A 9,780-nucleotide genomic window follows, 5' to 3' on the forward strand; every position below is an offset into this window, starting at 1 on the left:
TCCCCCCCCCTCTGCCTGCCTCTCTGCCTACTTGTGATCTCTCTCTGTCAAATAAATAAATAAAATCTTTTAAAAATTTTTTTAAAAATCCATTCATTTCAGTCTTAGTCCTGACAGCACATAAAATTCCAAAGATTTTCCTTCATAAGCCTTCTACAACATTTTATTTACTCCTATTTTGACCTATGCCCTTCTTTAAAAATCGTTCTTTATTACATTTAGCTGAATTTTTACTCTTAGAAGCCTTAGTCTCCCATGAAAACTAAGTGTAATCAATTGTGAACTGTCTGTTATGCCATAATTATTTAGATCTGAAATGTATAAATATTAATATATTTTATAATTTATAATTTAAAACATTTTTTCATAGTACAATCTTTAAAGAAAGCACAAGGCATATTTACCACTGGACCCAAATATCCTTAGTTTTTCTGCAATAAGCAGTCAAAAGCACAAACCTACACCCAGTAATCAGTGCTTTAGCACTCCATCCTATGTAGAAGAGATGTAGATATCCAACAGTTTCAATCTCATTTACCATCCGAGCAACACTTTAAAGTTTCAGGTTACCAAAGACATCGAGAGCTATCTTAACAATGACCCATGAACATCTTGAGACAGATGAAATTAACCATCATTTTAAGTCATTTTTTAAATTTATTTATTTGACAGACAGAGATCACAGGTAAGCAGAGAGGCAGGCAGAGAGAGAGAGAGAGAGAGAGAGAGAGAGAGGAGGAAGCAGGCTTCCTGCTGAGCAGAGAGCCCATTGCAGGGCTCGATCTCAGTACCCTGGGATCATGACCTGAGTCAAAGGCAGAGGCTTTAACCCACTGAGCCACTCAGGCACCCCTTTAAGTCATCTTTTTTCTAACAAATTGCTGCAGAGATAGCACAAGCTTATTGGACCGTCAGTAAATCTTGGTAGAATAGAAGTTTCTTATTTAATGCTGATAACTCTAAAGAAATGTCTATCTTAATTAAACCAACAAACTACAAGTTAGTTCACATACAAGTTAGTTTATATTCTGTTCGACCCAGGTCCACTGAAAAATCCATAAATTTCTTCCCCGTTGTCAAGTGGTACCTGGTGCACCAGTGGGGAAATCTGAAGTGGACAGTGTGAGGTCCAAGTGGTTACTTTTCCCTTCTGGACAGTGAGGTTAGGAAGAGAGGCCAATGATGCCAGAAGCACCCAGATGGTTAGGAAACAGGTATGTAGGCCACGTTCAAATTGTGTTGCAATAGGAGGAACACTGGGTTCCTGGGGGAGCAGAAAAGGTGAGGTGCTGCCTGAGGCAGAGGAAGAGGTTTCCCCATTCTGAGATCAGACAGAGCCACCCAGGCACCCCTCCAGTTATTTTTATATTGAGTCCAATTAGCCAACATATAGTACATCAGGTTTTTTTCAAGATTTTTTTTTATTATTTGACAGAGAGAGAGGGATCACAAGTAGGCAGAGAAGCAGGCAGAGAGAGAGGGGGAAGTAGGCTCCGCACTGAGCAGAGAGCCCAATGTGGGGCTTGAATCCAGGACCCTGAGATCATGACCTGATCCAAAGGCAGAGGCTTAACCCACTGAGCCGCCCAGGTGCCCCAGTACATCAGTTGTTTTTGATGTGGTGTTCAGTGATTCATCAGTTGCATAAAACACCCAGTGCTCATCACATGTTCTCCTTATTGCTTTTCATCCAGTTACCCCATCCCTTCACCCCCTGTCCTTTCTGCAACCCTCAGTTTGTTTCCCAGAGTCCAGAGTCTCTCATGGTTTGTCTCCTTCTCTGATTTCTTCGCTTTCTGTTTTCCCTTCCTTCCCCTGTGGTCCTCTGCGCTATTCCTTATGTTCCACAAATGAGTGACACCATATGAAAGACCATATGGTCTTTCTCTGCTTGGCTTATTTCACTCAGCATAATCCCCTCCAGTTCCATCCATGTTGATGAAAATGGTAGGTATTCATCCTTCCTAATGGCCGAGTAATATTCCATTGTATATATGAACCACATCTTCTTTATCCATTCGTCCATTGAAGGACATCTTGGTTCCTTCCACAGTTCAGCTATTGTGGATATTGCTTCTATGAACACTGAAGTGTATATGCCCCTTCTTCTCCCTACAACTGTATCTTTGGTATAAATAACCAGTAGTGCAATTGCCGGGTCCTAGGGTAGCTCTATTTCCAATGTATTGAGGAACCTCCATACTGCTTTCCAGAGTGGCTGTACCAGCTTCCCACCAGCAGTGTAGGAGGGTTCCTGTCTCTCCACATCTCACCAACATCTATTGTGTCCTGTCTTGTTAATTTTAGCCAGTCTAGCTGGTGTAAGGTGGTAACCCAATATTCATTCTTCTTGGGCTCACATGGAACTTTCTCCAGAATAGACCACATACTGGGTCACAAATCCGGTCTCAACTGATACCAAAAGACTGAGATTATTCCCTACATATTTTCAGAACACAATGCTTTGAAACTGGAACTCAATCACAAGAAGAAATTTGGAAGGCACTCAAACACTTGGAGGTTAAAGAACATCCTGCTAAAGAATGAATGGGTCAGCCAGGAAATTAAAGAAGTTAAACAATTCATACAAACTAATGAGTATGAAAACACGTTGGTTCAAAACTTTTGGGATACTGCAAAGGCGGTTCTTAGAGAGAAATACATAGCCATACAAGTCTCTCTCAAAAAATTAGAAAAATCCCAAATACACAAGCTAGCCTTACACTTAAAGGACCTGGAGGAAGAACAGCAAATAAAGCCTAAACCAAGCAGGAGAAGAGAAATAATAAAGATCAGAGCCAGAATCAATGAAACAAAAACCGGAAGAATAATAGAACAGATCAACAAAAGTAGAAGCTGGTTCTTTGAAAGAATTAATAAGATCGATAAACCTCTGGCCAGACTGACCCAAAAGAAAAGAGAAAGGACCCAAATTAAAACAGTTGTGAATGAAAGGTCAGAGATCGCAACCAATTCCGAGGAAATAGGGACAATTGTGAGAACATATCACCAGCAACTATATGTCAACATATTAGGCAATCTGGAAGAAATGGATACATCCCTGGAAACTTATAAATTCCCAAGACTGAAACAGGAAGAGGCAGGCAATTTGAACAGACCAAAAACCAGCGAGGAAATTGGAACACTAATCAAAAACCTCTCCAAGAAACAAGAGTCTAGGGCCAGATGGCTTCCCAGAGGAATTCTACCAATCATTTAAAGAAGAATTAATATGTACTCTACTGAAGCTGTTTCAAAAAATAGAAATGGAAGGAAAACTTGCAAACTCATTCTATGTGGCTCCAGTTAGTCTAGACATTAACCCAGGAGTTGGATGAACGGAAAACCCCCACATCTGTTAGGAGGAAGCAGAGTGAGAGGGTCAGCTTCCCCTTCCTTAGGGAGGGCCTGTTTCCTCCATCCCGGGTTCTGTTAGGAGGAAGCCCATTTTAATAATTATCATTTAACCTTTCATGAGAGAGTTTGCTGGCCTGGTTAAGTGAGCAAACATGTTCCGCAGGAGGCACTTAGGTCAGGGTCCTGAGTTAGGACCCTGAAGCCCTGGATCTGGGGTACCTCCATCCATCTGCCCTGTTCCCTTCCTGCAGGAGAGATCTAGGGGACAGATACTACTGAGGCATGCAGTGTTACAGGAGATCAGTACTTTCTTAAATTTTGCAACCTGAAATCATTCCAGTGCATTAAAAAGCATTCCAATGGAGACTCCAGGGAACTGAAGAAGACAGAAGGTCCATTAGCCAAGAAACCCTCCCCCAACTCCCAGGTGGCATCCCACAAAAGATATGTCAGAGATTCCTGGTGTCAAAGTGACCAGAAGCATCCCTCAGATGGAATGGCTATTATCACCGCCTGCCCTCAAAGGCCATGTAGGAGGAAGGCAAGCAACCCCCTGCTTCCTCATCATTTTCTAGACTGCAAAGTGGGAGCCAGAGCATAGACCAAGACTCCATGCCTTGCCTTGAAGGCTGTGCCCTATTTTACCTTGCCTTGAAAAACCTGCAGTTGTTAACCATTGGAGAACCCTATAAAGGTTTTCCAAGGGGGAAATTACCCAATTTTGTAATTTAAATAGTTAGTAGAGGACATCGACAGAAGACAGTAAAGATAGAAATCCATCATGGTCTAAGTAACATTCCAACACATGTAGTCAACTTACATGTCAGGTTCTTGGTCCTGGGTTGGATTTTAATTCCATTGGGTACTGGTTTCAGCTGGCTCCCAGTGGAGGTCCCATGGTCAGAAGCAACTAGACCAGAGATGTGAAAGGGATCGAGGAGGAGGAGACCTCACACGGGAGTCAAGATTGGGACTTAGGTGCTCTCCTGTGCCCAAGACAGACAGCTTTGTGTAAGGTCAGGAATGAAGAGAGGGCACCGAGTTTCTAGGTCTTATTACCATCCTGGCCAGGGTACCACCTTCCAGAAAAAGGCAGCCCTGTAGACCAGCCTCTAGCTAGAGGATTGGAGCCTAACCAATGGGCATGAAAGTGTTCCAATAAGACCACACTCTCTGAAATGCCCCTGGAATGAGAGCAAAAGAAGAAGAGAGGAAGTACTCACCAAATTTGCACCATGGCTCAGAGTCCTGATGAAAGGACTCGAAGCCCCACGTTGTGGAGCAAATAATTTGGGATAGTTGGGGTTTGGAGAAAATGGTCAAGAAAGAATTCTTAAGATGTTTTTGATGGGAAAAGGTGTTTTTAGTAAAGCTTGGGGACAGGACCCATGTGCAGAAAGAGCTGCACTGGGGTTGTGTGCAGTGGGTGATTATATAAGATTTCTTATCCTATGGAAGGAGGGTGATATTAGGGTCCCAGGAAATTGCCTCTATGATTTCTGGAGGCCTGCTATGGATAAGACTGCTTTTTTTCTTATAAATCATTGAGACAATTCCAAACTCATGGAGATGCATGTCCTGTTGGACTGTGATCTGTATCAGTCAACCTTTTGGGTTTTTCCCCTTCCTTTGTTCTCCAGCAGCCAGAAGTGCTTGAGGAATGTCACACATCTCCCACCTGGGGGAGGTTTGGGGCTGTTAGCTTGGGGTTTGCCCCCAGCTTGCCTTTTGATCCCCCAACACCCGTGGGAGAACTGTGTGGCAACGCTTGGCTGATATTTGGGAATTCTCTCTCTGTTCCCATTCCACTCTGAAATACCTTCTCCTTTGTTCCATTGCTGCACGTTATTGCACTTGTGATTCTCATTGAAAACAGACTCGGCATTGGGAACACTGAGGTAGGGGAAGTGACAGGACTCCATTTCAGAAAGGTTCCCTCTCCACAGTTCTCATATGGGTCCTGTTTACTCATGTTCCGCATTTTGCCTCTGAATGAGCCAACAAAGCTATGTTCCCATTTCATGGGGAGAAGCAAGAAAGTGAATCATTCTCTGAGTTTTGTCCTAGGTCCCCAACACCTGATAACATCTAAGAAGAGCTGGGTCCCAAACTTGTTCCAGGACATTATCTCCAAGCAAGCCTCCGCAGATGCTGGCTTCAGTATTCCCGCCTTTGGTTATGTACAGAATTACATTTTTATAAAAGATTTTATTTATTCATTTGACAGAGAGAGATCACAAGTAGGCAGAGAAGCCGGCCGAGAAAGAGGGGGAAGCAGGCTATCTGCCAAGCAGAGAGTCTGATGCGGGGCTCGATCCCAGGACCCAGGGATCATGACCTGAGCTGAGGGCAAAGGCTTTAACCCACTGAGCCACCCAGGCGCCCCCAGAATGACACTTGTCATTCACCCAACAATCTCCTTTGACTGACGCTACCCTGGATTCCTGGGGGAACAGTACCCTGAGCCCTTTTCCAGTATAAACCCCTAACCCGATGTGAGAAAGAGGCTCATTCTCATTTCCTTTCTGAGTCTCCCAGACACTTCATCCGCTCGTCTCTGTCACTCACGCTATTCCAGTAAACTCCGTTTTCACTTTCTCTGGCTTGCCTTTGATTTCTGTCCTGTGCGAAGCCAAAGGACCTCTTGGCTGGTCCTGTAGGACCTTCCCCTGTGTTCCCAGACTCAGTATCAGGGGGTTCTTCCTGTTGCAGAAGCAGAAGGGAAAGTCTGGATGACCGGCTGGGACCCTGAATCTACCATGCTAAGCCAACAGAATTAATTCTCCACCAGGCACTGTTTCCAGCCACAGGTCTGCATCATTACAAGGGGTCCCTGAAAATCAAATAGAAAATAATGGTCTAATAAGGGGCGCCTGGGTGGCACAGTCAGTTGAGCAACTGACTCTTGGTTTTGGCTCAGGTTGTGATTTCAGGGTCATGAGATCGAGCCCCATGTCTAGCTCCATGCTCAGTGTGGAATCTGTTTGAGATTTTGTCTCCCTCTCCCCTCTTGCTCATTCTCTCTCTCTCTCTCTCTCTCTCTCTCTCTCAAATAAATAAATCTTTATAAAAATTACTGGTCTAATAAAAGTACACGCCACTGTTTTTCAAATGGATATACATGTGAGAATCTTTTATAAAATGAATGAACTTTAGAGTAACAATTCACACCTTTAGATCAGTTTCTTCCAAAATAATGACTATTAGAAAATTATTTGGGTTCACATGTTTTATTGATATCAGATAAACATCTTTCCATTTGGAAATCACTGCAGTTCAGTGCAGAGGTGGGGAGCAGGTACTGGCGGGCAGGCTAGAAGTAAAGATGGAGGAACAGGTAAACTGGTGCAGGTGAGAGGTGGGAAGGCCTGTAGCAGGCAGCTGGTGCAGGGGTGGGGGATGACTTTGTGCTGTTGGTTCTGTATCTCATGGGGTGGTGGGCACACACGAAGCAGAGGCTCCCCGCTCTCTCTCTCCACCCAGCCCTCTGCTTCACAGGTCAGTGCAACCCTTCAGGCTGCTCGGAGCTGGCTCATAGCCAGCTTCGGTCTTATTGCTTCATCTCTCCACTGGATCCCTGCACAGATGACTGGATTCAGGACTACTGTTCCCAACTCTGACCCCAGCTTTCCTACAACCCACCTTCTGGTCTCTGCTTGCCAGCCCCCCAGCACCCCACAATCAGTTTCCCCTCTGGCCTTAGGACACTGCTTGACCCGAGTCTGACAAGGAGTGTGCTTTAGACATCTCTGGGTAGGACTAGGTGGTCTCTGAAACTTCTTGGATGGCGGTGAGGTAGGAAGAGAGGAAGGGGTGGTCATACTCAAGTTTGGGTTGTCCTGCTGGGATCTGGGTGGATAGAGATGCCTCTGAGACCGGCAGAGAGGGGAGCAATTTAGGGGGAAAAGAAGGGGAGCTTGGTTTTGTGCAGGTTTTGTGAGATTACTTCCTGGTAAGACTTCCAGGAGAGGCAGTGGAGCAGGTACAAACAGCAGGGGAGACCAAGAGCTCTTGTGGTGACATCACTGACAAAGAACTGGCAGTCCTCTGCAGCAGTCCCCATCCACCCATTCTTGATCATTTTGACATCTCTCCACTCCACCCCATTTGACCTTGCTCATCTTTAGCCCTTTGCTCTATTGGCCGTCACTGGTAAGTGCAATGATTTGAAACATTGTTATTACTCAAGTTTCCTGCCTGGCTCTGGCCATTTGTCTCTCTCTATCCCCATCCTTCCTTCCTCACCCACTCCTCGCTAGCTTCCACGCCCACTCAGTAATTAACTAGGTAGCTCCTCTGTGCCAAAAACTAAGGTTAGGCCTTGGTGATGAGTAATCCAGACTTTGGAGGTATGAGCCAAGAGGTGGGTGAAATCTGTTCTTGTTCCAGCAAGGAGCCGACTAACTCTTACGCAAGGATTCCCGCCCACTGCCAACTGGAATTTTCCACCCCCCTCTAGATATTGTCTTCTGGCTTCACGACCTCTCACCCCAGAGCCCTAGGCCTCCAGGTTTCTGCTGCATCCTCTCTCCTGGGCTCCTGTGACACACAGCAGGGCAGCAGGGACCCATCAGCTAATGTCAGGACAAGCTAAAGCCTCCACACCCCCAGAGGGTCTGGACACATAGAACACTGAGCCTGAGGAACTTCCCTCTTTCTGTAACCTCTGAACCCCGAGGCCTCTGAACCCACAACCCTGTGTTGAGTGTTGCACTTTTCATGTTTTTTTTTTAAAAGATTTTGTTTATTTACTTATTTGACAGAGAGGGATCACAAGTAGGCAGAGAGGCAGGCAGAGAGAGAGGAGGAAGCAGGCTCCCTGCTGAGCAGAGAGCCAGATGTGGGACTTGATCCTGGGACCCTGAGATCATGACCTGAGCCAAAGGCAGAGGCTTTAACCCACTGAGCCACCCAGGCGCCCCACTTTTCATGTTTTAAAACCATGTCTTAGAAGTCTGCCTCTGCCATTGGCCTGAAGTTTGCTCAGGTGCCTGCATTCAGCTCTGCATTCTCCACACTTGGCTCAGGTACCCCCCCATACATATATATTAGCAACTGGCAAGTTTGTTGTTACTTGTCTTTTGGCTGCTCTAACCAGGCCCCTCTGGACAGAGTTGGGGGGTGAATTCTGTCCCCCCCTTAAAAAAGCAGGTCCAAGTCCCAACCCACTATACCTGTGGCCTTATTTGGAAATAGGGGCTTTGTAGAAGAGACTTGGAGAAAGTGTGTGACCATGGAGGCAAGTTATGTGGCTACAGTCCAGTGATGCCAACAATTAATGGCAACCATAAGAAACCAAAGAGGCAAGAAGTGTTCCTTCTCGGGGCCTCCAGAACCATGAGAGAATGAATTTCTGTTGTTCCAAGCCCCTCACTGTGTGGTGAATCCTCACAGCAGCCCTCAGGAAAGAGGAAGAGAAACAGCCTCATTTAAAGTGTGTGTTGGGGGAGTGCCTGAGGGGTTCTCTCTGTTTTATCCCATTTTTGATTTCAGCTCAGGTCATGATGTCAGGGGTGTGAGACTGAGCCCTGTATGGGGCTGCATACTCCACCTGGAGTCTGCTTGAGATTCTTTCCCTCTGCCCCTCCTGCTCATCCTCTCTCTCTCTCTCTAATGAATAAATAAATAAGAGTTGGGAATCCTTGAAGGGGGAGCGCTCACATAAGTACCACTCACAACAGTTGGCATCACCATCAGAAAGAATTATCTGGGACAAGAGAGGACATTTTTCACACGAATTCCATCTCCTTTTAAGACAAAGAAGGAAGGTCCCTCCCCACCCCAGCAACAGGGCATGAAGCACGCTTGCCGCCAAGGAGAAACTGCCCAACCTAAAACTCTCGGTCTTCTCCATCCCCAGTTTCCTCCTAAAACCTAAGAGAAGCTGACCTTTCCTCCGTCTCTTCAGACCTGTCTATGGCTCACCATAGCTCGCGATTTCTCTGCGATTCCTGAATAAACTAGTTTTGGAAGCAAAGTAACTGGCTCTTCCCTTTGTAAGGCGGAACCTACAAACAGCATAAACAAGAGCCACGCGGTCCAAGACCCAGCGAGGGCGTCAACAGGTGTGTCTGGGGCTCCCGCACTCGTGCAGGCTGCTCTGACTGCACAGACCCGGGGCACGCTCTGCTCTCCCGGAGATCACGCGCTTCTCCTGCGCTCCGCAGCGACTGTTGGAGGGGGTGAGAGGAGCCCCAGCAGTGGGGCCAGGGTACCAATAGAATAAAGGCTCCCGGAGTTTGGGGCATGGCACAGTTCCTGCAGACTCAGGCTGGCAGGGCCCGCCCTTCCACCTGTCCCGGGCCTCCAGGAGACACGCCGGCGACAGAGGCCACCCGACGCACGCGGACCACAGGCCCGCGCTGCCCGGACCTCGGCCAACTCTTTGCATCCGCCACAGACGCCCCGGCCCTGGCGAGCCCG

Source organism: Neovison vison, chromosome 11, assembly GCF_020171115.1.
Source record: "Neovison vison isolate M4711 chromosome 11, ASM_NN_V1, whole genome shotgun sequence".
In the NCBI taxonomy this organism is placed as follows: Eukaryota; Metazoa; Chordata; class Mammalia; order Carnivora; family Mustelidae; genus Neogale; species Neogale vison.